Here is a 27,000-nt window from a genome sequence, read left to right on the forward strand (position 1 = left end):
GTGCCATATGAAGGTGTCAGCTGGAAGTGCTGAATAACCTGGCCTCACTCAGATGTGCTCTGTTAACCTGTGTGTGTGTTCAACTGATTCGGTAGCTGGAGGAACCCAGCCCCATTGAAACTAGGCATGCAAGGTAGCTCCACTGGTAGTGAGGACTTGCAGAAGGGAGAGAGAAAGCTCCATATAGAAACACAAGTGACATGAGCAACACACTGATAGAATTAGAGACCCCAGAAACATAACTTTAATAAATGAGCACACCCCAAAGTGACGGGCAAATCTGCTAACAATACATAAGAAAATGATATCATAGTATTTGCTCATACCTGCATGTTTTGTGTAAGTAACAACCTATTTCTTTTTAAAATTTGTTTTGGACTATTGGTGCTCCCCTACCTAATGAAATTGGTTAGATTAGTCAGAGGCAGAGTAAAAGATGCTGCCTGTGTAGGTCTATTTAGGCTTCAAAACATCTTCAAAAAAAAAAAAAAGGGCAGTCCAAATAGGATTTAAAATGTATCCCATCCATGAGAGCTGGGTATTTTTGAAGGGCCAACCTCACTGTCTAAGTGAAGAGTTAACAATGTCTTTTTGTCTCAGACCAACATGGCTACCAAGTACACCCCTGAAACATGGAAGATGACGAATTTTAGCCAATTTTGGATTTTAAACTTCATTGCAGAACAACAAGGAAGCTTTTTTTTTTTTTTTTTTTACCTCCCTGCCTGCCATCTGACACCTTCAGGGAAGTAATTCTACCTGATCAAGACATCAAAGAGCTACTCAACACAGCTCACAAAGACACTGTCACGGGCCCAGAGGGACAGCCTTCACTCTTCAGCTCCCTCTGTGCAAAAATGTAGTTTATTACTTACCTATGGGGACTTTTTACCATCTTGTACCATCTACATTTTTCCCAGAACCTGATGAAGGGACTTTGATCCCAAAAGCTTGCAGGAAAGGACAATTTTCTTGCCATTTTCCAGTTGGTCTAATAAAAGGTATAATTTTGGAACCAAGAGTTCTAGTTTGTTGTATGAGTTAACTAGAGGTAACTAATAGGAAACTCAATGTAAGCGGCATATCTCTAAGGAGGAAAGAAAAACTGCTTAAAAAGCTTTTCCTGCTTCTCATCATGTGTGTATAGTATAACTCCTTGGCACATTTAATCATGCAACTTCTTCTCTAATTATTTGAAAGGCAGCATTATTTCTAGGATGTAATTCTAAGCTGGAGTCACCGGAAACAGGTGAATAAATCTGGAAAAGTTCAAAACCTGATGTCAAAATAACAAAGAATAAACAGTGTGCAGTTGTTACGCATGTCTCTCTAATAACCATGTCTATCTAATGAACATAACATAAAGTGATGAAATGAGGAGGAAAGATCAAGTAAAGGTTAATTCAATGAGTGTAATGGGAGGAGTAGTAATAAAGATTTGCATCTGAAAATATCACTGACGTGCTTGAGGATGCTGAAGAGTACTATATTAAATACCTCTTGTTTTAAAGAGCATCATGAGTCTGTGTCACAGCAGTTCAGACACTTTTTATTAGTATAAAACAAAGTATGTACAGTACTATGGGCAACATTACAAATGTGGGGATATAATAGCAGTATTGACAAAGACCACACAGAAAAATTAAGGACCAAAAGAATAAGACTCAGCTTTAATAGAAAATGAAGAAATCACCCAAGTGTTTTTCCTCGTTGATCCTACAACGTCTCATTGTTCCAATACTTTAATATATTTAATACCCAGTGACTACATTAGTGTGGTTTGGTTTTTTTTTTATTTCAAATTTCCCAGCTTTGCTGTGCTAGTGATAGCAATGGAGGAAGTACAACTGTAATCAACTCACCTTGGTTTCAGTGGGTTTAGATTACTAATTGTCAAAATGCCACTAGCTTATCTTCATTGATTTACAATAGCAGCAGTGATGAGAAATTTGAGGCAGAATGAAAGATAGAACAGAGATCCAGGGGAGAAGAGGGAAAATAGATCCTGAAGGAATAATCAAATACTGGATATTGTCATGTCTATCAAAAGTCATGTCTATCAAAGGGTGACATTCTAGTCAACCAATTTCTAAATGGGGTGGCAGCAAGAAGTATGCAGGGCAGTATGGATTTGGGAAATACCACACTGGAATCAACTTCCCACAATAGTTACAACTGATTTTTTTTTTTTTTTTTAGGAGAGTGGCCACACGTCAAGTGTATATGAGCAGCATCTGGACTTACTCAGTCCAGTATCAGTGCAGTAAGAATGCAGTAACCCCATCAGTGCAGTAAGAATACATAGGATGTAGCCCTGTTTACTTTTCTTATTTGTTAAAAATAATTTTAATGGGCACATCTACATGTGCCCCTAACTGCACATTTGGTACTGCACAGTCCTACTGATGCAGTTATTTTTAGATGCTACGCATTGGCATCATGGTTTTTGCCTGCTGACGCTACGTCTCCGTAACAATGAGCTACATCGCCATAGCTTGTTACTATGGTGACGTAGTGTCTCATGTAGCTGTGCCCATTAAGGATCACTTTAGTAATATTAATATACTATTAGTAAAAATAGTATAATTGTGCGGGCCGGGAGCCGTCTGAGGCCTTCGGGGGCACGCGGCGGCCTGTGGCCAGCAGCCCTGGCACGTGGGTCGGGGAATGCAGGCCAGTGGACTAGAATTAGGCACAGACGCGTAGCGGTTGATTAAAGATTATTTTACTTACACCATAGATGGTCGCGGTGCAGGCAGGAGAAAACTTCGCTTATGTTGCAGTTACAAAACCCGTACAAACAAGACCCATAGAAAACTCGAGCCTCTTGAAATAACTCGGGCAGAGCTCTGGATACACACACACACGAAGCTTGCTAGGCTCCGTGGAACATGTACGCAGGGAAGGGGTTCGTCAACGGATAGCATTTCGGCGACGGGGAGAGGCTACAGGTTGATCAGACCCCTGTATCCTTCTTAAGGCACACACTGGGTTCGTTAGGCTCCGCAGTGCTTAGAGTTCTTCACAAGATGGATGTGAAGTCCTCCTCCTCCAACTTGGGCGGAAACCACTCAAGCCTCTTATACGGCTAGCAAGCCAATTGCTAGCCGCCACGTGGGAATAATTTAGAAACAGCCAATAGAGGGACACAAATTTGCATGCGGGTGGTGGGAACTCCTTTGCACCAGGGTTTTCTCTATGCAACTGAGAATTGCACCGTGCAAAGAAAGCTCCTCGTGGCAGGAAATAATTCTGCAGTGCTGAAGCACATACAAAATCATACCCTTGGTTTATGACAATAATAAGGCTGAACTGCTGATTATTTACCTGCCCTAGTAATGCTTTACCCTCTCAGTATCCCATTCGCATACCCTCTCCTCCTGCCTCCCTTACCCTACCAAATGATTAATGGTTCTTATTTGGTATAGGAGGAAATTAACTTTCTCTAACATTTTAAAGATAGAAGACCTAACATTTGTGAACTTCATTTGCTAGATATAAAAATACGTTAGTTACATTTCTTGCAGAGTAGCTCAAAGGCAACATGAAAACCATTTATCTCCTGCATGTACAGATGGCTGGAAGGATGTTGTCTCAGACAAAATACTGAAGGACACAACATTTGCTATATTTCCCCCTTAGTGTTCTGCTTCCAATTTAGATGACAGAATATTTTAGAAACATCTGGCAATACTAAATGAAGAAGTAACAAAAAAAAAAGAGAACTTTCTGAGATCTAATAGCAGAAACATTGTATTAGTACACATGCACTATTCCTTAGTACTCAGAACATATGAATAGCTTGGCAGAGTGAGCCTAGACTATCTAAGCAAATTCAATCTTACTCTCCAGGGCAATAAAAAATATTATTCTGGCAAAGATTGTGAGTGCCAAGTCCCTTTTAAGTGTTTGCATCTGAGAACTAATCAGTGCTAAGTGCTACCAATTTATAAGACTAAGATACATAATGTGCCTTCCAATACCTCTCAACTCCTATTCAATTTTGTGTGCTAAAACACAGGGTTCTCAAATGCTTCATACTCTTGATTGTATTTTGATACAGACTGTCCTGCAGACCACCTGCCCTCCCATTTGTAAATCTGTTCCAGTGGGAAATAGACCAACTGATTCCAAGCCAGAATCATTTAATCTATTTTATGAGGTTTTTTTAATGCAGTTTAGCAGCTGGAAATAAGTAGGAAGAGCCAATGCAGATGATGCTATTACCTCTCTGTGAGCCATGAATGGGTCCACAGGTCACAGTTTGGGAACCTTTGATACCAACACATACAATAAAAGTTTGTCTAGTGCTCAGTACTGCATTTGCTTGGAAAAGTCTAATTTGCATACACAATTGGAGAGAAGAAAGGCAGTGATACACTGGTGTTTTGTTTTGAAGCTGTTTCAATGCATTTCAAGCTCAAAACAGCGAAATCGAAATGAAATGAAAGCCTTCAAAACAGCTTCGAAATGAAACAAGGGCACTAGAAGTGTTTCCAAAGTTTCAAAACATGTTGAGTTTCCAAGCCAGGTTTACTTGGCTTCAGTGTGGGCCCCCAGATCTGTGCGTGGGATGACAGCATATTGTTGTTGCTGTCTGGGACAAGCGGCCGCAGCAGTCTCCCCGGCACTCTGCACAGGCTGCACCCAGTGCCGGTCTCAGCTGGTAGCAGCAGCCTCCTGTCATCCGGCATGCAGATCAGGGGCCCACACCCCGGGAGGAGTCCATCACAGCCCTGCAGCCCTCCCGAGGGTACGGGGCCCCGATCTGCGTGCTGGATGACAGGAGGCTAGTGCTGCCACCTGGGACTGGTGCTGGGCACAGCCTGCACCCAGCACTGGGAAGATTGCTGCTGATAGCTCAAGGCAGCAATGGCAGCCTCCTGTCATCCCACATGCAGATCTGGGGGCCTGTGCCCCCCGGGAGGAGTCTGGCACAGCCCTGCAGGCCCCCAGATCTGTGTGTGGGATGACAGAAGGCTGGCCCTGCCGGCAGGGGCCAGCGGCAGCACCAGTCTTCCTAGCCAGGCAGCAACAGCAGCCTCCTATTATCTGGCGAACAGATCCAGGGCCCACACCCCTGTGAGGGGTCTGGCACAGCTCTGCAGGTACAGAGGTTTCTGGGAAACTGCACCTCAAATTGTTCAAAGCAAAACCCATGACACTTGCTGGCAGCCTGCTGTCATTTGGCCTGCAGATCTGGAGGCACACACCCCTGGGAGGGCTGCCCTACATCTTCTTAATAAATATGTATTCGTTGTATATGTGAATAGATATAAAAACAATAGTTTATGTATAGAGCAGTATGACTTTAGAATAAGATAATACATTTAATTAGCATATATTTTTCCAGTACAGTTCTACAGTACACTTGCTATTTAGAACTATGGTCCATTGCTTATCATTGTCTTGTATTTATCATTTTGTTTTCCTGGTACTTACTTTATATGGGGTAATAAATGTGATCATTTAAATCCATTGAGCCATGTTCTTTAGGCAATTACATACAATCACTGTGGAACAAGCTTCCTGTCCCAGTTTGAAATCTTGAATCATGCTCTGTTCTTAAATTCAGGTAAAATACTTTGGGGGTTTTCTCCTACCCCTTCCTTGACCATCCCCACACCCCCAATTACATTAACAGGATAAAGCCTTGGAAGTGTATTATTATTATTATTATCAATATTATTAGTGAATGAAGATATTGCTGATGGTCTTGTGCTGAATTATGGGATGTGTCAGGGGAAAAAAGAACCTAGAAATTGTTTCAGTCTTCCTCATATCATTGGCTTATCTCTGGGAGAACTCTGAGGCCTTCCCTGGTTTAGGGTCTGGTCGCTGGTATTGGAGCTTCAGCTGAGGACTTCCCAGGGTTTACGAATTAAACTCTGACTCGGGGGTGGGAGGGGTCTGTGGCAGTGGCAGCCAGAAGCTGGAAGGAGCTGCCACCGCTGTCACTGCTGCCTGAACTGCTTAGAAAGGTAATGGGCAGGCTGGGGGCTCTCATCTCTTATAGAAGGGCTCAGCCCCACCCAAACCCTGCCATATTTTGAAACCTGGGGCTTCCTAGTTCTCCAATAACCTTCCTGTTAGCTTGTGGTGGACAACCTCCCTCTTCTATAAGGTTCAGCTCCACTGTGTCTTCACAGGCGGCCAACTTTCTAGCTTTATACTTGTCAGTCCTTTTGAACTGCTTTTGTGTGACTGATAAGCAGAGAATGGGACCTTAGCTTCTTAGACGTCCAGATCACCTTGCAGCAACACCCTTCCTCTACAGTCACTGCTATGAATCTGCTAGCAGAATGATGAAGACTGTGCACATATCTGAGGTGTTTATTATTGGTGAAGGATTTGGCTTGATTGTTTGTCACTACTTTTTTTAATGTTTCATTCCTGCAGTCTAGCTTGAAAGGCTTCTCTGTGATATGGGAGCTACAAATCTCATTGCATGCTGTCAGAGAAGTCCCAGGGAATCTGACCGAGGAGGGCAGGAGAATACCACAAAGAGGAAGAATAGGGAACAAACATTTTTAAAATCAAGTTTAATCCAACCATAACAACTAAAATCTCTAAAATGATGCTAGTATTGTTATTGCATTCTAACAATAGGGGTAAAACTAAGGTTCTTCAGGTACTTTAACTCTTCATTTTTATACCTTAACATGTTGGATTTCTTTTATAGATAACCAGAGTTTGTAGTGTATGAGGTTACAATATTCCTTCTAGAATGTTTTACCCTGAAGTTATACGGACACATATGCTCAACATTAGCTTTATCTTTACATTTTTTTTTTTTCTGGGAATCAAGCAAAATATGCCAAGCATAGAATAGTCTAATTTCCTACTGAATTTGGCCAGTGAATTTCAGCAGTTTATTCTCCCTGTTCTCTTGACTCTAAAGTACTCTCTCCTTAGAAAAGACTATTTGGCATATTGCTTTCATATCTTTCTTTGACTTCCTGCACTTAATAAGCACCCAGAAACCTCATTGTCCTGTCAGTTACATATTTGTATGTTTGAATAAAACCCAAGAGGTTCATGTTCAGATTTTTCCCATATTCTAAAAGGTAAGAAGCACTGTTATTTTCATTTATCAAGCATGGAGGCTCTGAGGATAAGTTCAGCAATTCCAATGAGGTGTTCAGTTAGCATACTAATGGAGTCCATCAAAGTACCACACAGATGTAATTAGTGAAATGATTGTATATGTAAGGTTAAATTTAGTAATCTAAAATTAAGATGTTAATGTTACCTGCACACTGACATCACACAGAATTTGCACTGGCCGCTGGAAGCATAGTTTTCATTATGCAGATTCAGAATCATAACAGAGATGTTGGTGTATAGTCAGTTTGTAATAACATTAAATATACATTTGCATAGTTACTCCATATTAGTAACCTCTCTTTAGAATCTTTCTGTTGGACAGTTAGCATTTTATAGTAGTTATTAATCATCTCCTTTCTGGCTTCCATTTTTATGTTAGTGAAATCTATATCAAAAATACGCCATTCATATGCAAGGCTTTTATGGTGCCAACCAAATTTCTGAATTTGAGTTCCCATTCTCTTCACACTCCTGACTAGAAGAAAGGCTATACTTTTTTCAGCAATTATTTAGTAAATGTAGGTACTAGATTGGTTGAATAATAATTTTACTAATACAGCCCTTTCTTAAATTTATAATTTGGTGTTTTCTGTAATTGCAGTTGTTTATGAACTATACGGAATTTCTGTAGTACAAGATTTGCCATAAATAATCAACCTAGTAAGCATCCATTATGTGAAACTTTTTTTTTTTCATTGGGAAGTGGCTATTTTCTAAATAAATTACCAAAAAAAACCCCTAGGATATCTAAAAATTCAATGTTTTAACTGAAATTTTATTAGACATTTTTCACATTGCTTTTGAAATCATTATAAGAATCTTTATTTTAAACTATATATATCTCTCCTAACTGAAAAGTAAGCTTTTAAAACAACGTTGATAAAAATGTTAACATTTCTATTTAAAAAGTGAAAACATTAAAAAAATGAATTGACTTTGTTTCAAATTCTGTGAAACAGGAGTATATTTAAATATATTTCCCTGAGTTTTAACCAGATTTAGTTAGTGATTTGTCTTGAAATCATGTTTAACCTTAGTTATGAGAGCGTATTGTTATTAGTGACTGTAGTATGAATGGGATGGTCCCATGAACAGATCTAGAATTTTGAAAACGGGGTTGCAGATGGTGAAGTGTGTATGAAACAACAGTTTTTGCTCCCATTAAAACTAAGCTAGACATTTTACTAATATGCTAGGGGCATAGGGCAGAGCCAGGCAAAGTCCAGCCCATGGGCAGAATTGGGCCTATGGCAGACTCCATTGCCCCACAGTCCCTGCCTGTGTCACTGCAGCTGGTTTTCATGGAGACCCCTGAAGTGGCGAGGTTGTGAAAGCACAAGGCCAAGTTTTCCATGGAAACTAGCCCAAGCAGCATTGGTGGTACAGCTGGGTCGGGAGCTACTCTAGGGCTGGGACCGGGACCTGGTGGTGGTAGCAGTGTGGGCTGGGCAGGGGTGTGCAGGCAGCAGATTGTGCCTCTGTCCCAGCTCATAGAAACCCTGGCCCCATATTGTCATGGCCCCGCTGTTGCTGGGGCATCTATGGAAACCAGCCCCAGCAACATGGGCAGGTGCTGCTGAGAATTGGGGTGGATCAACCATTTTGCCCATCCTTGACCAAGGGCTATATTATGAAGTTTAATACTGAAGCAAAAACAAATATAACTTCATTGGAATGAGTCAAAAACAATCTGCAGGTCTGTGAAATAGGAGCTTCCTTACCAGAAGCATCTATCAGACAGCAGAATTTCTAAACAAAGGTTAGCTTGATTGGTTGAACATCACGACCAGTAAAATAAGAGATGGTCATTAACACCTCTGGAATAAAGAGTTTAGAAGGGATCAGTTAAATTATGAGCCATGAAGGCATTTAACTCCCTTAGCACTACCTGAGTAGAAATCCTGCTGCCACTGCCAGGCAGTTAGTGTCAAACTTTGGGTGAACCAGGAATCAAAGGGACATGCCCGCCCACCCTAGACTGAAATAATTTTCAGTGGGAAGTATCTTTCTAGTTTTTGTGTCTGTATAGTGCCTAGCAGGCTCATGTCTTGATTCAGGATAGGTGTCCAGAGTTGTTATTTCAATATAAATAATAATCTAAGGGCAATGTACTAATCATCCAATTATGCTTTTTGGTTTCACTTGGATACTTATCGTCTTTCTTGATGTAAATGAGCTAAATGGATAAATTCCCATATAGTGCTCTAGTAAGTCTGGGACACATCTTCTGTTTATAACTTCTGTGTTTGATTCTTATAAAGGTTCTGACAAGGTAACTCCAAAGGAGAAGTTTTAGGTAAGAAAGGTGGTTTATTAAATGAGTAGTACAGAGCAATCTAATGATCAGTGGAACACTGAACAATAGTTCTCTCATTTTTACACAGATTGTATCAGTGGTCCTCAGGCTTCTTTGATTCAGGGCACCTCTCCGTAAGTTTTCAGGGCCCTGGTTGAGAATCACTTGTTCTGCCCCAGTTTCTCAGAGATTCTCAAATAAGCTTCAGCTGCTGTTGCTGCTTTGGCTGGTTGAAGCTTCCCCGCGAACCTCATGTTAAGTCAGATGGGGAAGGTCTGGGACTGGAGTGTGTGATCCCACCTGTATTAGTGTTATCTGATCACCCTAAAGCAGGCTGGAGCACCCATTCTTACCACAGCCTTTCCCAGCCCTATCCTCCATGTTCCTCCTGGACATAGAGGTAGGCAGACAGAGGAAGACGATTCCACCTGTCCTGTGTACCTCTCTTTCTGGGAGAAACATGCAGGGTTGAACTGGGAAGGGCTATGGCAAGACAGAGCACTTTCAGTTGGATGCAGCAGCAGCAGTGGTGGTGGTATTACCTGCACCATGACATACCTGAAAGGCTCTCATAGCACACTGGTTAAAAACACTTGATTATATCATTCTCTGTTCCCAGAGGGTTTTTTTCAATTCATAATGTTGCTGAATGATTTGAATATATTCTCACACGCTAGGAATGCATTTTATTAATCTAAACTGGGTATATGTTAGTAAGGAATACATTAATTTAAAACAAAAATCAGAATATTTTTTTCTTGAATATATAAATAATTCAAAATATAAGTGCATCACCCTAAAAGTAAACATAATTCACCTGAATCTATTGTCATTAGTAGAGTGAATTAGAAGCAATTTCACTTAACATGGGTTTAACATTGTATATGCCAAGTAATGTGAGACTGTACCTTAGTGTACTGTATCTTCAATAGCAATATCAATTTTAATATAAATTCTGTGTAAAATTTAACAGCACAGATGCTAACACTTGGAAAGTATTTTGTTGTTTAGGAAACATCAACACATTTTCACTCAATTATATCCATCCACTGGGGGCAAAAATGGAGTACTTGAAAGTTATTTCATAATATTGTCTGGTGATGAGAGGGTGTCATGAATAATGAGTCAGCTAACGGGTTGGAACGGATTTCATTTAGCTATTAATCAGTAATCTCTTACACACGTTGTACTAAAGTATTCTATAGTCAAATAGGCTTTCAGTAGAGGTGTTATAGTGTGTTGGATGTTACTATAGTTTTTTTGGGCCCTTTATTTTTATTTAGCATATGATGATATGGTGATCACAAAGCAAGAAGAAGCATATTCACAATTTTATGTTCAAATTTTGCAGCCAGCTGATTGCCTCTGGTGTAATATTGTGCAGATCCAACAGCGCTCCATTAAATGCACAGATAGGACATTCAGAGATGATGTGATTCAAAGTTTGAAAAGGGGCACCGCTGTTACAGTTTGGTGAACTAGTCCAGCCCCATCGATGTAACAGAAATCCATGTCTGCCATGTCCTATCCTAATTCAGTTTAGAGAAGACCAGAGAGATCTAGGGAGATCAAAGCCAGCTGGTCTAATGGTGGGATTAATAATAATAATTTCTGTATTAAGGTGTCCTGATTCAGCTTAACTTCTTTTGTATAATTCTTAACTTAAAAAAAAACGTAAGTAATTCCAATACAAGGCACCCTAAGATGCCCTGTTCTTAATTTCTATGTAAGAAAGGTTTTTAAAATATACTTCCATGGCTTTCTCTTGGCTTTTACTGGCCTCTGCATTTCAATGGATTTTCTGCAACCTCTACGACAACAAGAGATTGCTTCCTCAACTTGCGTTTTTTGTCTTTATTCTATAATCAGCTTGAAGAGCATAAATAGTGTGGCCAGTGCCTCTGAAATAATAAACTACATGGATTTTTCAGAATGCCTAGGTACATATACTACATTAACCGTTTTGGGAACAACTGAACAAGAAGCTCCATCATGTACTGTTCTGAATCAATTATTATTATACAAACCAGTAGAATTAAAAAAAATAAACAGATGTTTTAATGTACTTTGCATAGTTATTCTAATAGCATTTATATTAATAAACTATTGTGCAGACATTTTCAGAGTTTAGTAAAATTCAGACTTCTGGACTTCAAAATAGAAAACCGTTGACAAATGAAATGTAATGACCTTTTAACCAGAATGTTAGCCCTATGGATTTAGCAGAAATCAGAGTAACTCATGTACACAGTATAGTGATCCTTAATTTCAGTAGACTGGTAGAAGAATATGTTGTATTTTAGGGATTTGAATACTGAAGTTGACATGCAGAAATAAAATGGATATAAATAATAATGAATAATTAATTAGAGGCCTGTTCTTAGCCAGTGAGATTCAGCTACTCTCCTTTGACTTCTGGCTGAGGATCTGGCCAAAGAGTTTAATAAGCTACAAAGCAGTCAGTGATGCTTTGTAAAGATTTACAATGGAGAACAATATGTTGCTTTACCTTAGAAACCAGTTTTTATTGTTCCAAACCCCCACTTTAAAGGAGAGCCCTATTGAAGATTTACATGTCAGACCACCGCATGTAATTAGATCATTGAATTCAAATGTTCTTCCAGGGATTCAATCAGGATATAAAAATACTTCCACAACCACTTTTAGAATAGAAGATACCCTATTAGTGAGCCATTCCTTTTTAAAAAATACAATAAAAAGAGTCTCAGTTTGAAATGCATAGAACGTGCATTACAGCCTTAGCTTTTTTAAGACTAGGGCGTTTAAGAATACATTTTGGGAAAAGAAATCAAGTCCTTATTCAAGATTGCACTTTGTTCTGAAACAGGAAGAAGAGATGAATTAATGCCTATTCGTCATGCAGGAATAAAATTAAAGAACAAAGGGAAATACAGTTTAACAAATACAATTAGAAATTTAGAGGAGCATAACTTACCAAAAAAAAAGATAGTGAAAGAACTACTGGAACATAATTGCTAATAAGTGATTAATTAGTGGACAATGCACAGCCCAGCAAGTGTCAAGCTCCATTAGAGAATGAGACAGCCTGACAAAGGGATTTGATGTTCTACACAGTGATAATATATGTGTAGGAGTAAATGATAATTAGGAAGTCTATTCATAAATGGAAATAGGGAGCATTGTATTATATTAGAAAATTCTGACTTTGAGATATGACTAGACTTGTTTATATTAGATTTTTGCCTCCATAACAAGATCTGTGTCAAAGTATCATGGTTCCCTTTTGTAGGAGTCCATACAAATACTTCTTTCTGTTTCAAGGTATTCATATTGTATGTAAGGCTATTTAGTTTTTTATCCCTATTGAAACGTAATGGAAACTGTATTTCAGGACGATATTCAGTGTTTGCTTTCTGCAGAAAATTTCAATTTTTAATTCAAAATGAACATCTAAATATAAAACATTGTTATTAAAAAATGCTATTGTGGGGTCGTATGGTATACCCTGTGATGTAATTTGGATGCGTCTTATCTCTGTTTTCCTTTATGGACTACATCCCCCTTCTTGGCCTGAATTCCCCAGGCCTGGATTGTATGTGTGGTGGTATGTGGCCATTAGCCTCTCATGATACACCACAATCTGTTTGGGGAATCCATCCCATAAAGAAGAATGCTGGCATTAGGCAGCCTAAGTGCATCTCCTAACATAGTAGCAATGCAAAGTAGAAATTTTCTTTTTCTTCTGTAAGTCTTTAGCCAAATTCTTTGGTTTTCAGACCAACATTTGGATTTTATTTTTTTTTCCAAAACCTTTTCTTTTTTGCAGAGAGAAGAAAATGCAGAGCTCTAATTGCCTACCTTAGTATTTCTTAAGAGACAGAGGGAGATGTCTCCTAATTGATTATATGAAAGGGAAAATCTGAACTCAGTACTGCAAAGACCTGGACAAGTGTTTATTTTTATTCCTTTTAATTCTTTTCCTGAAAAACTCACAAGATGATTTTCACAGGCAAAAGTTTGCTTTCTTTCACAATAAAAAAACCTGTCCTGTGACTTGACTATAGTAGCCTCTGGCAGATGTTACAATTAACACATGATTAACCTGTTAATCATTCCATAAATAGTAACCCTCCCACACGTTCAAGAAAATAATGGCACAACGAAACAGGAAATGAGCTATAAAAATATTCCTACGAAAGATGTAAACTATTATTGTGGTTGGTTTCCATTACAACTGAAATTGAATTTGTGTGAGGGCAATCAAAGCAGACTCGAGACTTTAGTGTGGAGTCTTAAACTGGGCCCAGTGAGATCTCAGAGCTGGTTCCCATAATCAACTGATTGTCTCAAACCCATTCAAGTATGGTCCTGGGGCTGGAGCCCACAATCAGCTAATTCTAGGTCCCAGGGTTGGGACCTGCAAAAGAATCTGGAAATGGTCCCGGTGCAGTCTCAGGTTTGGGACTGTACTGCAGTCAAGCTCATTGTCCCAGCCCTAGGACCTCATGGACATCTGGAACTGGCTCTGGTGTATTCACATGGCTGGGACTGAAAATTGTCACCCTTCCTAGGACTGCCAGGCTGTGGGCACCCAGCTTTCAACTTGTTGGTGCAGGGGGAACCACCTGCACTGGCCAAGTGGTAATGGTTCTTTTGGGATCTCATGCCTGATCCCAAAATCACTTGCCTTGCCATTCACATATAGCAAACCATAAGGTATGACTGTTGGGATTGGTGATCAGACCCATATGCCAGGGATCCCAGTTACAGCCACTCAGTCCTATGCTAATCTATTCCACACTGTTTTCTTCTAACAGTGAGAATATTTTTCCTGATATCCAATGTGAGCCTATTTTGCTGCTACTCTCTGCAAGTATGCGTCCTACTCTCTGCAGCAATGAAGAAAAGGTGGTTCCCTCTTCTTTATGACCACCCTTTCAGACATTTGAAGATTGCTATCATATTCCTTCTTATAAGGTGCTTTTCCCACAAACCAAACATGCCTAATTGTTCAACATCTTCTCATATGGCTTTTCTTACAAGCCTTTATCATTTTGGGTTTGGGGTTTTTTGCCTGCCTTTGGACTCTCAATAATTTGTCCATGTCCTTTTTAAAAATGCAGAGTCCCAAACTCACACAATAGTTTAGCTGAGGTCTAACAAGTACCAAGTAAAGAGTCACTATCACCACCTGTGTGTTATATCTAATGCTCCTGTTGATGTAGACAAAATCTGTACTTGCCTTTTTCACAGCTGCATCACACTGCAGATTCATGTTGAGTCTTCAATCTACCAAGACCCCAAGCTGTTTCTCTACAGTGCTCCCAGCCAGCCTGTTGTCACCTGTTTTGTATTTGTCTTTGATTAGACTTCCCCAGGTGTAGGGCCTTGAATTTGACAGTATTGAACTTCATCCTGTTGGCTGTAACCCAACTTTCCAATCTATTAAGCTTCTTCTAAATTGTGCTCCTGTCTTCCAGCATGTCTGCAGTCTTTCCCAGTTTTATGTCATCTGCCAATTTGTTCAGGAATCTCTCTAGTCCAGTACTGAAAAAATGTTGAACAGCACTGGGTCAGAGCACAGAGACCCCCTGTAAAGATTCCACTTAAAACTTGCATTTCTGACATGGATTATAATTCCCCTTTGGTTGCAGCCATAAAGGCATTTGTCTTTCTACCTTGTAGTAATTTTGTCTAGCCTGCTCTTTTCCAGTTTGCTTATGAGAAGGTCAAGTGGGACTTTGTCAAGAGCCTCTTTCTGAAGAGGGACACTATGTTAGCCCTTTTCCAGTCCTCTGGTGCCTCACCCAACTCTCACAGCTAGCTAAAAATAATTGTGAAAGACTCTGAGATTCCCGATGACAGCTTCTTTAGTACAATATATATAGTGTGTGTGTGTGTGTGTGTGTGTGTCTGTCTGTCTGTTTGTCTGTGTCTGTGTGTGTGTGTTTATGGATGTGTGTATATTTTATATATATATATATGTGTGTGTGTGTGTGTGTGTGTGTGTATGTAAAGAGTTGCAGTTGCATTATTCTGTGCTTGTAAATAAGTATCCAGATTTGATATAGAAGGAGCATATATTTACTGTTTTATATTGACTTTGGATGTATATGCATGTCCATGAAAATTAAGTAGTTTTGCATAGATTGTAAATTTAAATGATAATCTGTTACAGAAGCAAACCAGTTTCAAAAGTGTGCACACAAATACACCATATAGTACCCCTGTAGCTTTTAAGATTAATATAATAATGACCAAAAGATTCACATTGTTTATATCCATCTCATCTCAGAACATCTTGCCATATCTCTAAAGCATTTGTCTGTTTACAGCATAACTTTTTAATGCTTTTTCTTTTTCTTTTTGGCTAATATACTGTAAAGATGTAAATTTACATTCCATTTTGAATAATGCACTTCATATTCAATTCCATTTGAACTTAAAAATGTTTTAATTTCCATGTGTTTTTTCCCTTGCGTTAATTAGTACCTAATTCATTATCTCCGCTGTAAATCCATTTCCTCTGTGATATGTTTTTCAACAGGCTTGTCTTGCATCTCTCTTTCTGGAGGGTGTGTGTGCATCTTTTATTGAGCTGCAGATGTTGATCTCACATAAGTAGTCTCAGATTTCTTTATGTACAGGTGCTCTCTTTGTAGAGATAAGCTTTGTAAAGTGTATCAAAATAGTGATAAGGACTGCAAATTCTGTTCCTACTATTGAAAGTGGAGTGTTTTTTTTTCACCTGCACTTTTAGACTGTTGACATATGATTTGTGTCTGTGTGTTAATGGAAAAAGGTGGGGAAAGGCTTGCCTTTCACTTTTTGCCTCTACCGGCTATACAGCCTTTTGGATCAGAGCAAATGGGTTTCTTAATGCTTAAGAGAGAGTCTGGTGTATAGCAAGTGCCTTATTGGATTAAACCATTCATCTGTGTAGTCCAGTATCATGCCTTAGGAGCATATAGAGAGTGCTAGACACTGCATAATAGACCAGTATGCTTTAAGTTACCCCAAGGGAAGCTGCTAAACTCCAGGCAGTTAAAGGATAGCTCATGCCCTGAGGGCTTAGTACTCTTGTAGATTTTTATTGTATTTAATATAACTGTGAATGTTGTTGTTATCCATATACATTTGGAATATTTTTTAGATTTCTTCTAAGCACTTGGTCTCAGTAAAACCAGTGAGTTGCTCAGGGTTAGTTGTTTTGTTTAAAACCTGATTGCAATTTTTTTTTCTTTACCAGTTTTAAATTTAAAATGTTCCCTTTCATTGCAACTGCATGCTCTCCAATGAACTGAAGTGTTTTATATTGATGACCTAGCAAGTTTTATGAGTACTCTGGAATTTTGTGTGGAAAAGATGGTGAGTAGTGAGGTGGCCAAATTTGTGATGACATAATTATTCAAAGTGGTAAAGGCCAAGGTAGACTGTGAGGAACCACAGAAGGATCTTGCAGTATCTTGCAAATGAAATTCGGCATAGGTAAGTGTAAAATGATGCCCATGGGTAAAATTAACCCAAACTATACCTATATTATGATGGGCTCTACGTTAGCTGTTACTGCATGGGAAAGATCTGCAAAGCACTGTGATATTTTTCTGAAAATATCAGCTCAGTGCTCAGGAGCTGCCACCAAGGCAAACAAAATGTTGGGGTTTATTAAGAAGGGAATTCTGAACAAAACTGAAAGTATCATCATGCCCCACTATAAAAACAATGGTGCATCCACACTTTGAATACCATGCTCAGTTTTGGGCCCCACCTCAAAAAGGATATAGCAGAACTAGAGAAGAAGGTACAGAGAAGAGCAACAAGGACTCGAGCAACAAGGACTTGGGGGTCGGACTCGATGATCTATTGAGGTCTCTTCTGACCCTAACATCTAACATTTATGAATAAGGATGATTAGTGGTATGGAGGGGCTTCCATATGAGGATAGACTAAAGAGGCTGGGCCTATTCAGTTTAGACAAGAGAGGCTTGAAGGGAGATGTGATAAGATTTCATAGATTTCATAGACATTAGGGCTGGAAGGGACCTCAGAAGATCGAGTCCACCCCCCCGCCCAAAGGCAGGAAGTCAGCTGGGGACATAGGATCCCAGCAAGATAAGCATCCAATTTTTTTTTGAAGGTGTTCAATGTAGGTGCTTGAACCACCTCCAGTGGCAGGCTGTTCCAGATCTTTCAGACAGTAAAGAAATTCTTCCTTATGTCCAGCCTGAAACGGTCTTGCAGTAGTTTATAACCGTTCGACCTCGTCATGCCTTGGGGCGCTCTGGTGAACAAACGTTCCCCCAGATACTGGTGGTCACCCCTGATAAACTTATAGGTGGCCATCAGATAAGGGTTTACAAAATACTAACGAGAAAGTAAATAGGAATTTATCATTTAACGCGTCTCACAATAAAATAACTAGGGGACATAAAATGAAACTAGTAAGCAGTATGTTTAAAACTAATGAAAGAAAGTTATTTTTCACACAGAGTGTAATTGAAATGTAGAATTCATTGCCACAGGATGTTGTAGAAGCTGACAGTTTAACTAGATTCAAACATATCCTATTTACTCTCCCTATTAGCATCCACTCTGTGACAATGTGTGACACAGGATACTGGGCAAGATGGACTAATGGTCTGACCTAGCAAATGCCAGTTCTTATGTTCTTTGTTCATGTGTTCTTAACAACTTTTATACTGTCTGTCAATCATGTGCATAAAAAGGAAGCAGATCGAAGGGAGTGTTGTCTCCTGTCTGTGTATGTGAAGGCCAAGCAGTGTCTGGTGAATGTCTTCCGCAGCTGTGCGAACGACTAAAGCAAGGCTTGAGGGCCTCGGAGGCCAAAGTCCAGTGTGATTCAGCGTTTGACTGTGGTGACGGGAGATTGGAGGCTGACGAAACATAAGTGAGTGAATGCAGAGTGGGTGTGAGCCTAGGAGGCTAATATCCACTTAATGTTCTCTTTGTGTTGAGAGTGGACGAGGGCCCCAGGAGGCCAATATCCCATTTGTGGATTTGTGTGTGCAAGGTGACTGACATCCTGGTGTGGTTTGAGTGCTGACTGGAAGAGCAGTCAGGGTTGTGAGTGTGTGGTGAGAGGTGTAGCTGCAGCAGAGCTATTAGCAAGTCAGAGATAGAGGTTGCTCTTTGGAGCCCTCTCTGGTAATATATTTATATATATCTCATGGTTCGATTGAATATTTTGGTGATTTAATTAGCTTCATTGGTCACGTTGTTGTTGATTGTCATTGTTGTTAAATATTTGATCGTTACCCCTTCTCTCTGCGTCATCTGGTTGTTACAAATTAACTGGGTAAGTATCAGATTGGAGCCAGGCTGTAGGCCAATAGTCCAATGACAGATAAGCCATCCACCAAGGCAGTGCTGTCAAAACAGTTGACTTGCATAATTAATTAATTAGGAAACAGCCTCCTCAACAATACCAGGGACTTGTACTTGCCTGCTTTACTAGCTCTGCATTCACTGGGGGTTCCCCAGCATGCGTATCTATGGCAGCACAGAGGAACTGAATGAGGTTGGCAGCTGCAGAGACCAATGCATGAGAGTCAATGTGTGATGCATGTGAACAGCAAGGGCCATAATTTTTCCCCAAATAGCCTCAACCTTCAAGCCTTACATTGCTATGTGTCACTTCTGAATGTAGGCTGTCTCTGTATAATTCCTAACCACTGGAATTCATGGAAATCTACAAGTTTAAAAGAACCTATTAAGTAAAGAATGAAAATTATCAGAACAATGCGTAACATGAAATTCTTTACTGAAATTCTTGAATAAATTATTGACAACCATTTCAAGATCCAAATGTAAGATTAATACAGTAGAATATATGCAACATTTGTATTATAATAATGCTTAAGGATGCCAGCTGAGATCTGCACTTCAAAGGCCCTATGGTGTCAAAAGCCTGATTATAGCACAGTGATAAGAACATTGCCCTGGGAGGGGGAAAGCCTTGGTTTCCCCTTATCCTGGGACTGCTTATGTACTTTGTATTGAGGCAATATTAGGACCTATGCAGAGTGATATGTGCCATGTATTGAAGGTTGGAGTAAGCTCTTTTTTTTTCTTAAGGACAAATTTAGAAAGCATTGTAGAAAATGAACCTTGTGTGTATGTAAACACAGCCAAATATAACAGTTCAACAATAGTTTAGATTTATTTGCTTCAAAGGACTGATTCATTACTACAACTGAGTAGTGGTAAGTCATCAACTGGGAAACATTTTACTTGTGTTGCAAGCAAACTGTCCTTTTAAAATCATTGGCACCTTGGGTTTTTTACTTTTGATTTTTGCATTGCTTTTTTGCCCCCATTCCCTCAAACTTTGCACTTACTGATATACCTTTTCTACTCACAAGGTGTGTCTACATGCATGTTTTAATGCGCAGTAGCCTATTTTACTGTGTATTAGTGTGTCATGGCAAAAACGATGCTAATATGCTAATACACAATAAAATTAAGCTACTGCACATTAAGCATCACTAAAAAAAAAGGTTGTATTTTTTTGCTACTGTGCGTTAGGGTAGCTTAATGCACATTTAGTTAATATCTCACATTAGAGGTACTAAATTTAATGTGCAGTAGCAAAAACATGTTAATGAATGTGTAGACTGTTAATGAATGTGCACCCACAGGGCAGCAAAATGTCTCAGAATGATCTTATTTATAACTAAAATGATCAGAGTTTCCTATCTATTCTCCCAACTTACTTCATGCTAAGAAAATAAAATGACTTGTCCTTTCTCCTGTAGATATTTTACATACAATACCAGAGTCCTCAGCTAATATATAATTTGTGTTCTTCATTCCCTTTGGGATTCATATTGGTGAGGTATTTTGGTAATCCATCTGACACATTTTTTATAGAAATGTTTATAATTTATCTGTGTATTATAGTCAGAATAAAAGTATGTCACTGAGTTACAGAACCAAGTAATTATATATAAACAGAAATAAAATTATATTCAATAGAAACAAACATGACAACTGATAAATGAAACCCCCACCAATATTTCTCAAGCAAATGGCATAACTATAGATAGCATTGTATTTGGGGATGTTGTATTGAAGGTTTTGTTTCTTTTCACTGTCATTGAAAGATTCCAGCTGAGGTGAGTCTCTAACTTTTGTTGTGCCTATAACACACGAAGTTACCAGCAACTACAACTTACTCCCCTCAGTCATAGGTGATTGTGTCTTCTGCCAGCTTGGATGTTTGGTTCCAGTAGTGTAACTATGGGCCCTAACTGATGGGGTGTCAGAATACACCCCTCTCGATCCCCAGGGCCATGTCCACATGAGCGTGGAAGTTTGTTTCCTTGGGGACAAAAGCAGTGTCACACCTTGTGCCACTGGTACTTGTCCCTGGGGAATACCTGTGCCATGTGCCCTCTGGCATGCAGCAGGTTACCACAGATGGGGTAGGGGAGGCTGGGGCCAGCACTAGGCTGGTCCCAGCAGCCTTTCCTGGGATCCTCCTGGGGCTGCATCTACAGTGATCCTGTTGCTCAGAGCCTGGACAACATAGATGTTCAAAGGTTTGGAAGGCAAGTCATATGAGGAGAGGCTGAAGAAGCTAGGCATGTTCAGCGTGCAGAAAGGGCGCTTAAGAGGGGACATGATAGCATTGTTCAAATATTTGAAGTGCTATCATAAAGAAGAGGGAAATCACCTTTTCTCTCTTGCTGCAGAGAGGAGGATGTGGACCAATGACTGGAAGTTGCAGCAAGGTAAGTTTGGATATTGGATATCTGGAAAAACTGCTTCACTGTTAGAACAGTGAGGCACTGGAATAGACTGGTCAGGGAAGTTGTGTACTCTCCATTACAGGAGGTGCTCAAGAAGAGGTTGGAAAGCCTCTGGTCAGGGATGGTATAGGTGTAGTTATCCCTATGTTCTACCATGGGCATTGCATTGTGTCAGGGTTGATGTCAGTTTTATGTAGAATTTTGATTATGGTTTGTATGGGATGGTTAGGGAAAGGGATGATCCTGCCTCAGGCAGGGATTAGACTAGATGACCTCTGAGGTCCCTTCTAGCCCTACTTCTCTGTTACTGTATGACTCTGTGGGTGTATCTACACATTCATTAATTCACCATAGTTACTGCACATTTAGTTACTCACTAGTAGCACTACTGCATGGGTTTTTTTTGGTGATGTTTACGGCACAATAGCCTAATAACACTGTGCAGTAGCATATTAACATAGTTTTTGACCAGTGCGCTACTGCACAGTGTTATTACACTACTGCACAGTAAGCATCTTGTGTAGACGCACCCTATAAGAACTGAAAAATGGAAGATGCAGTAGATGTGGAACTATTCAAGTCCTTTTTATGTGGGTAACCAAGGAAGGCCCACCTTCAGGCATGGTAGCAGCCTTTAGGATCTCAATTTCCATGTTCTCCTTCTATCCAAGACTGTGTTCATTCCATTTAAAATGTCCATTGTGCCTGTTTCAGGAATTGCTCTCTTTAAAAAGATGTGAAGACTTTTGTTTCATAAATTAGCAGTTTTTAGGCCCCCTTGCACAGAAAAATCTTCTGTGAAGCGCAAAAGAAGGCTGAGCCAACTCATTGTCTCTCAGATGCTATAGAAAGGTAATTATTAGGGGGCAAAAATCAATTTAATTTAACTTTTAATCCAAGGTTAGCCACCCCACAGATGGTAGGCAGGGAAGAGCTGGAGGAGTGGACTGGGCTCTGGCATCTATCAACCAGGCACTCAGACCCTTCCTAAATAAGGAACTATACACACAGATTAAACTTCAATGAATTCAATGATTTATTTAAATCTATCAACAATTCCTATAACATACCAAACACCTTATCCTAACAAAATAGGATATTATACTATATACATATATATATATATAAAATTGAGTTACCTTTTATTTACAACAGTATATAACAAACGGATACATACAAACATAAAACACAGGGAAGCAGGGGTGATATTTACCTGTAGGGACTGTGAGGTCATGCTACTGGGGGAATAGGGACAGACAGACTAGAACATGCAGTATCCCTCTCTGTACTCTGGATGTAAACTAGTATTGTTGATCTATTCTGTATCAGTAGTGGGAGACTTTGGCTTCAGGTAAGTATCCTTCTTTTCTCTGCCTCACAGCAGGCTCCACCTGTCAGGCACAAACTCACTCGAGCCAACCTTCCAAGCACTCTCCCAAATAGAAACCCCCTCCATCTACCACCTCCCAGGCACTCCAAACTCACTGGCACTCTCAACCACCTCCCAGGTACTCCAGGCACGCTTTTAGATGCACCCTGATGCACCCAATCAAACGTTCATTCTGACTCTCAGTCACAGTGGGGGGACATTTCCTTTTATACTCCTGCTGTGCACCACGCTCTCCCTTGCACACGATGCTCCTACAGGTAACTCCACACAGCCCCAGGTATTTTTTTCACATGTCACACTATTTCTGCACCTGACACCCTATTTTGGCCACATGGCCCTCTACTGTCCAGTACTTGCTGACCACAGGATCACCTAAAGGTCAACTAGGTCTTCAGCCTTACAGGTCCACCTTCCTGTACCACATGTTTGTACATTCCTCTATTGGATTAACTCAGTGAACACCTTTATCATACTTATAATACACCTTTATAATACATATCGAACATGTAGCTGAGTGGAAATCCATCGTACCACATTACCTGTTATTATATATATATGTGTGTGTGTGTATGTGTATGTAAATGTGTATATATATACATTCACACACTCACATACTGGAATATATGGAATGTATGGAATATATATATAAAAGAACTAAATATATCCTTCCTGGTTAATATTAAACCTCATTTTGTGAGGAAATAATGAATTTGAATTCCAGCAGCAGTTTGATCAAGACCCAAAATTTCTTTTCAGATTTTCCTCATGTTTGACATTCATACATGAAGTAGGCAGCAGTATGTTCCTAGGCCTAACACAGTTAGTGCCTGTTGGTAGGATATACTCACTCATATAGGTTAACAGGGTTTAAATAGTAAAGGGGACTGCACCTGGATATGCTGGAAAAACATGTGTGTTCCAGTGTGACCATTTGAGCTATGCTGGTGAATGTTTAACTATTCAAGGAGACGAAGTAAAAGGGATATGGTTCAGAGAGGTATCAGTACACTGATCTCCCCAGTTTGGGAATAATAAGCAATAGGCTAATGTCCTGTCTTTGACAAAATATTAAATTATAGAAACACAACTAGTCATTTTAGGAAGCAGTGTAAAAAAGTAATGGGTGCCATAGGGCAGACAGGGATGGTGGAACCTTGTTGTGCTTTAGGCAACATATTACAGCGCAGGAAGAATTCAGATTCAGAAAGGAAAGAGGTCATCTTTTACAAGGCAGAGTAATTCTAATTTGACACCAGTAAAAACTAGATATAGTCCAATGAGTGACCTAGGCTAAGACTCAGTTCATCTTCCTTCATAGTTCCCTTACCCATTATAGTCCAATAAGACAGTGGAGTCAAGGTGAAAAGTGCATTCATTTTGTGAACATCATAGACCTGGAAGATTTCCTAGACAGCTGTGTTTGTGTTCTATCACACTAGACATGTGTGCTCTTAAGCTCCCTCTAACCTGAATAGTCTGCAACATTGGCTATGACATGCTTTATGGGCACAGGCTCTTTGTCTGTTACCCCTTCAGAAAAGGAGGCTCACATCCCAGTTGCTTTAGCAATCCAAGACCACTGCTGATTGCCAAACTTTGCAGTGGCTTACACTCACTCTTCCAAAATTCTAGCCTTATGGAAATGGTGGGTTTACTGCTCTGTTATCAGAAGCAATAGTTGAAAGTATGTGGATACACAGGGTCCATAAATACAGTTATTCGTTACTTGAACCCCGAACAAAATAATAAGGGCTCAGACAAAGTAATAGACACAAGAGTAAAGACAGAGGTTCCTCTGCTCAAGGTCAGACTGCTCACCATACGTGAGATCAGGAAGGAATTTTACCCTATGGTACACTGTGTTTTCAAGAGGTTGTACAAAAATCTATTACATTTTTCTTGACATGGGGAAAATCCATTGATCTACACCTAGCCCTCCTCAGAGAAATTTGGAGAGAAATGGTATTCCATTGGCTTTCACTATCCCGTTATTCTAAGGTGCCTCAATTTGAATGAGAGCCATTAAGGGTGGTCCTTTTCCATTGGATGTCCTGTGTTGTTGGAATTTTAGGTTGAACATGGCCGTAAAAGGACAATACAAAAGGCAAACAGCTCAACCTGCCAAATGGAGTTTGCAGTTGGTTTGGCATGGTCAGAGTCCCAATCATAAGAATTCACAAGCTCTAATTAGATAGACTCTCCAGGTTGTTATAATGAGAGATATGAGACAAAATACACAGAAAGAATAGGACCAGTGTGGTTGGAATACTTGTATTTTACATCAGAAAATGATCGTTTTACATTCACAAACAAAAAAACGTAAGTTTGACAAACTCTTCAGTGGTTTACATGTGCCCTGTCCCAAAATTTCAACTCTGTAGAGACCCAGGGTGCCTATAGATGTGCCTGGGGGGAGGAAGGGATCATTTTAATTAGAGTGATTTTCAGGCAGATACTCTAAAACACTGTGGTGTTATGTGTATTAAACCCCCACACATTTAAAAATGATCGCAGGATACTTTAACTAAAGCTCATTTGTTGATTAATTGGGCCTGCTTCTACATGTTCTAATTAGAACATGATTAGCATATGTGTACAGATATCCTCAGTGTTTACAACTCACCCTTCAGGCACAAGTGACGGTTGAAAGTAACTGGACACATAGGATTCCTAAACCTTTCAGGGGTACCAGAATTATAGTTGAGAAATAAATCTGAATCTTGAACATTTCTTAGAAATGGAAAACCTTTAGAATAAAAACTACATATTGCATTGGAGACGGTGTTTCCCAGGGAGTAGAGCATCAGCCTCAACCTTAGAAAAATTAGTTTCTATACCTCATGTTGTCCCTGGCCTTCTGTGTGATGTTGGAAAATCACTTCATCACCATGTGCTTCAGAATCCCCATCTGTAAAATGGGAATGATGTTTCTTACGTCTGTTGTAAAGTTGTTTGGGATCTCTTGATGAGAGTCCTGCAATATATGAGGTAGAATTGTTTTTGCTATGATGAATGCGATGAAGGCCATAATTCCATGCTGAGAAATCCTGAGTCTATGTATTGTGGTGGTGGTGGTGGTAGTGTTATACTAATAATTGGAGTCAGGCCTCCAGCTGAGAGAAACTGGCAATTCCACTTTGAACTCAATGCCAATTTATACCATTTGAGGGTCTGACCTTGAGATCCTGAAAGCTGCTTTTTCTCCCTCATTGGAAATAATTATGTCTGGGGTGGGGGGAAAGTAATGCATTTCTAACTGGATGCAATGTATGTAGTTTCTCCAAATCACCATTTATTTTAAAAGATGGTCTTTAATTAATCCCAGATATTTTGTAACAACTAAATAAATTGCACATGGGGAGTTCGAAAATAATACTACGTTCTAGCAAAATGGCAGTAAATTATACAGTTGTAAAGGTTAACCATTTAAGTAAAAGCAAGGATGCTTCTAGAGTCTTGATCTTTCTCTTTTATTGTTTTATTTTTTTACCTAAACCTTTCACCCCACACAGCACTACTTGAAACACCTTATTGTTAATGTAAAGGACATGAAATATGCCACCCAAGTGAGATATGCATCTTTTCTTGTAGTCTGTTTCAGAAAAGAATAAGAAAAGCTAACAAACAACTAGCTAACAAAAGACCATCTTCAATAAAAGATTTAGGTTTTATGGTTATATTATTTGGAGATTCCTAACTTTTAGGTTTCTAGTCCCAATTGGAACAATTAGAATGCAATTTGAAACAAAGAACTGGATGCCTGGACTCCCTATAGAGTTTATTAGGAGAGATTTCCTCTATAGACACCTTTGAATGGCAATCTGGGAAACCCACATGTGAGCAGAGAACCACCTTTAGAGTATGTACAGAATTTGCTTTTTTCATCATTTAATGCACTTCATTGTCATGACTTAACAGAAGTGCACAGCTTTACAGCACTTTAAAAATGGATAGTGCTTTAAATTATCACTTGGTAATTGAGGTATTAAGAATTGAAACACTGTATTTTACAGCTTTTTAGCAACTTAAATAACTTCTGTACTCTGGTCAAATTTCTGACGAGTGGAGAAGCCCTAGGAGGCTGTAGAGCACCCCGTGCCGCTTAATCCGGAAAGTGCAGGGAGGCTCAGAGGGCCCCCCACCAAACGCTGCGCTTCTGTCATCTTTAAGAGCACTGTAATTTATAGTGCTATAAAAATGCTATAAATTGCAGTGCTCTAAATTATGGAGCATTTGTCTGCGCACCCTGACCACATCCAGATGAGTGCAGGTGTTTGGTTCCCCTATCCAATCCGGTGTACCCTGCCGCTGCTACTTGTCCCTGGGGAATGCCTGTGCCATGCACCCTCTGGTGCAAAGCAGATTACCTTGGGTGGGATAGAGGAGGCTGAGGCCAGTAACTGTGCTGACCCCAGCAGGGTCCTGGGGGCTGAAGAAATTACAGGCGTGGCATT

This window comes from Alligator sinensis, unplaced genomic scaffold (genome assembly GCF_000455745.1).
Source record: "Alligator sinensis unplaced genomic scaffold, ASM45574v1 scaffold615_1, whole genome shotgun sequence".
In the NCBI taxonomy this organism is placed as follows: domain Eukaryota; kingdom Metazoa; phylum Chordata; order Crocodylia; family Alligatoridae; genus Alligator; species Alligator sinensis.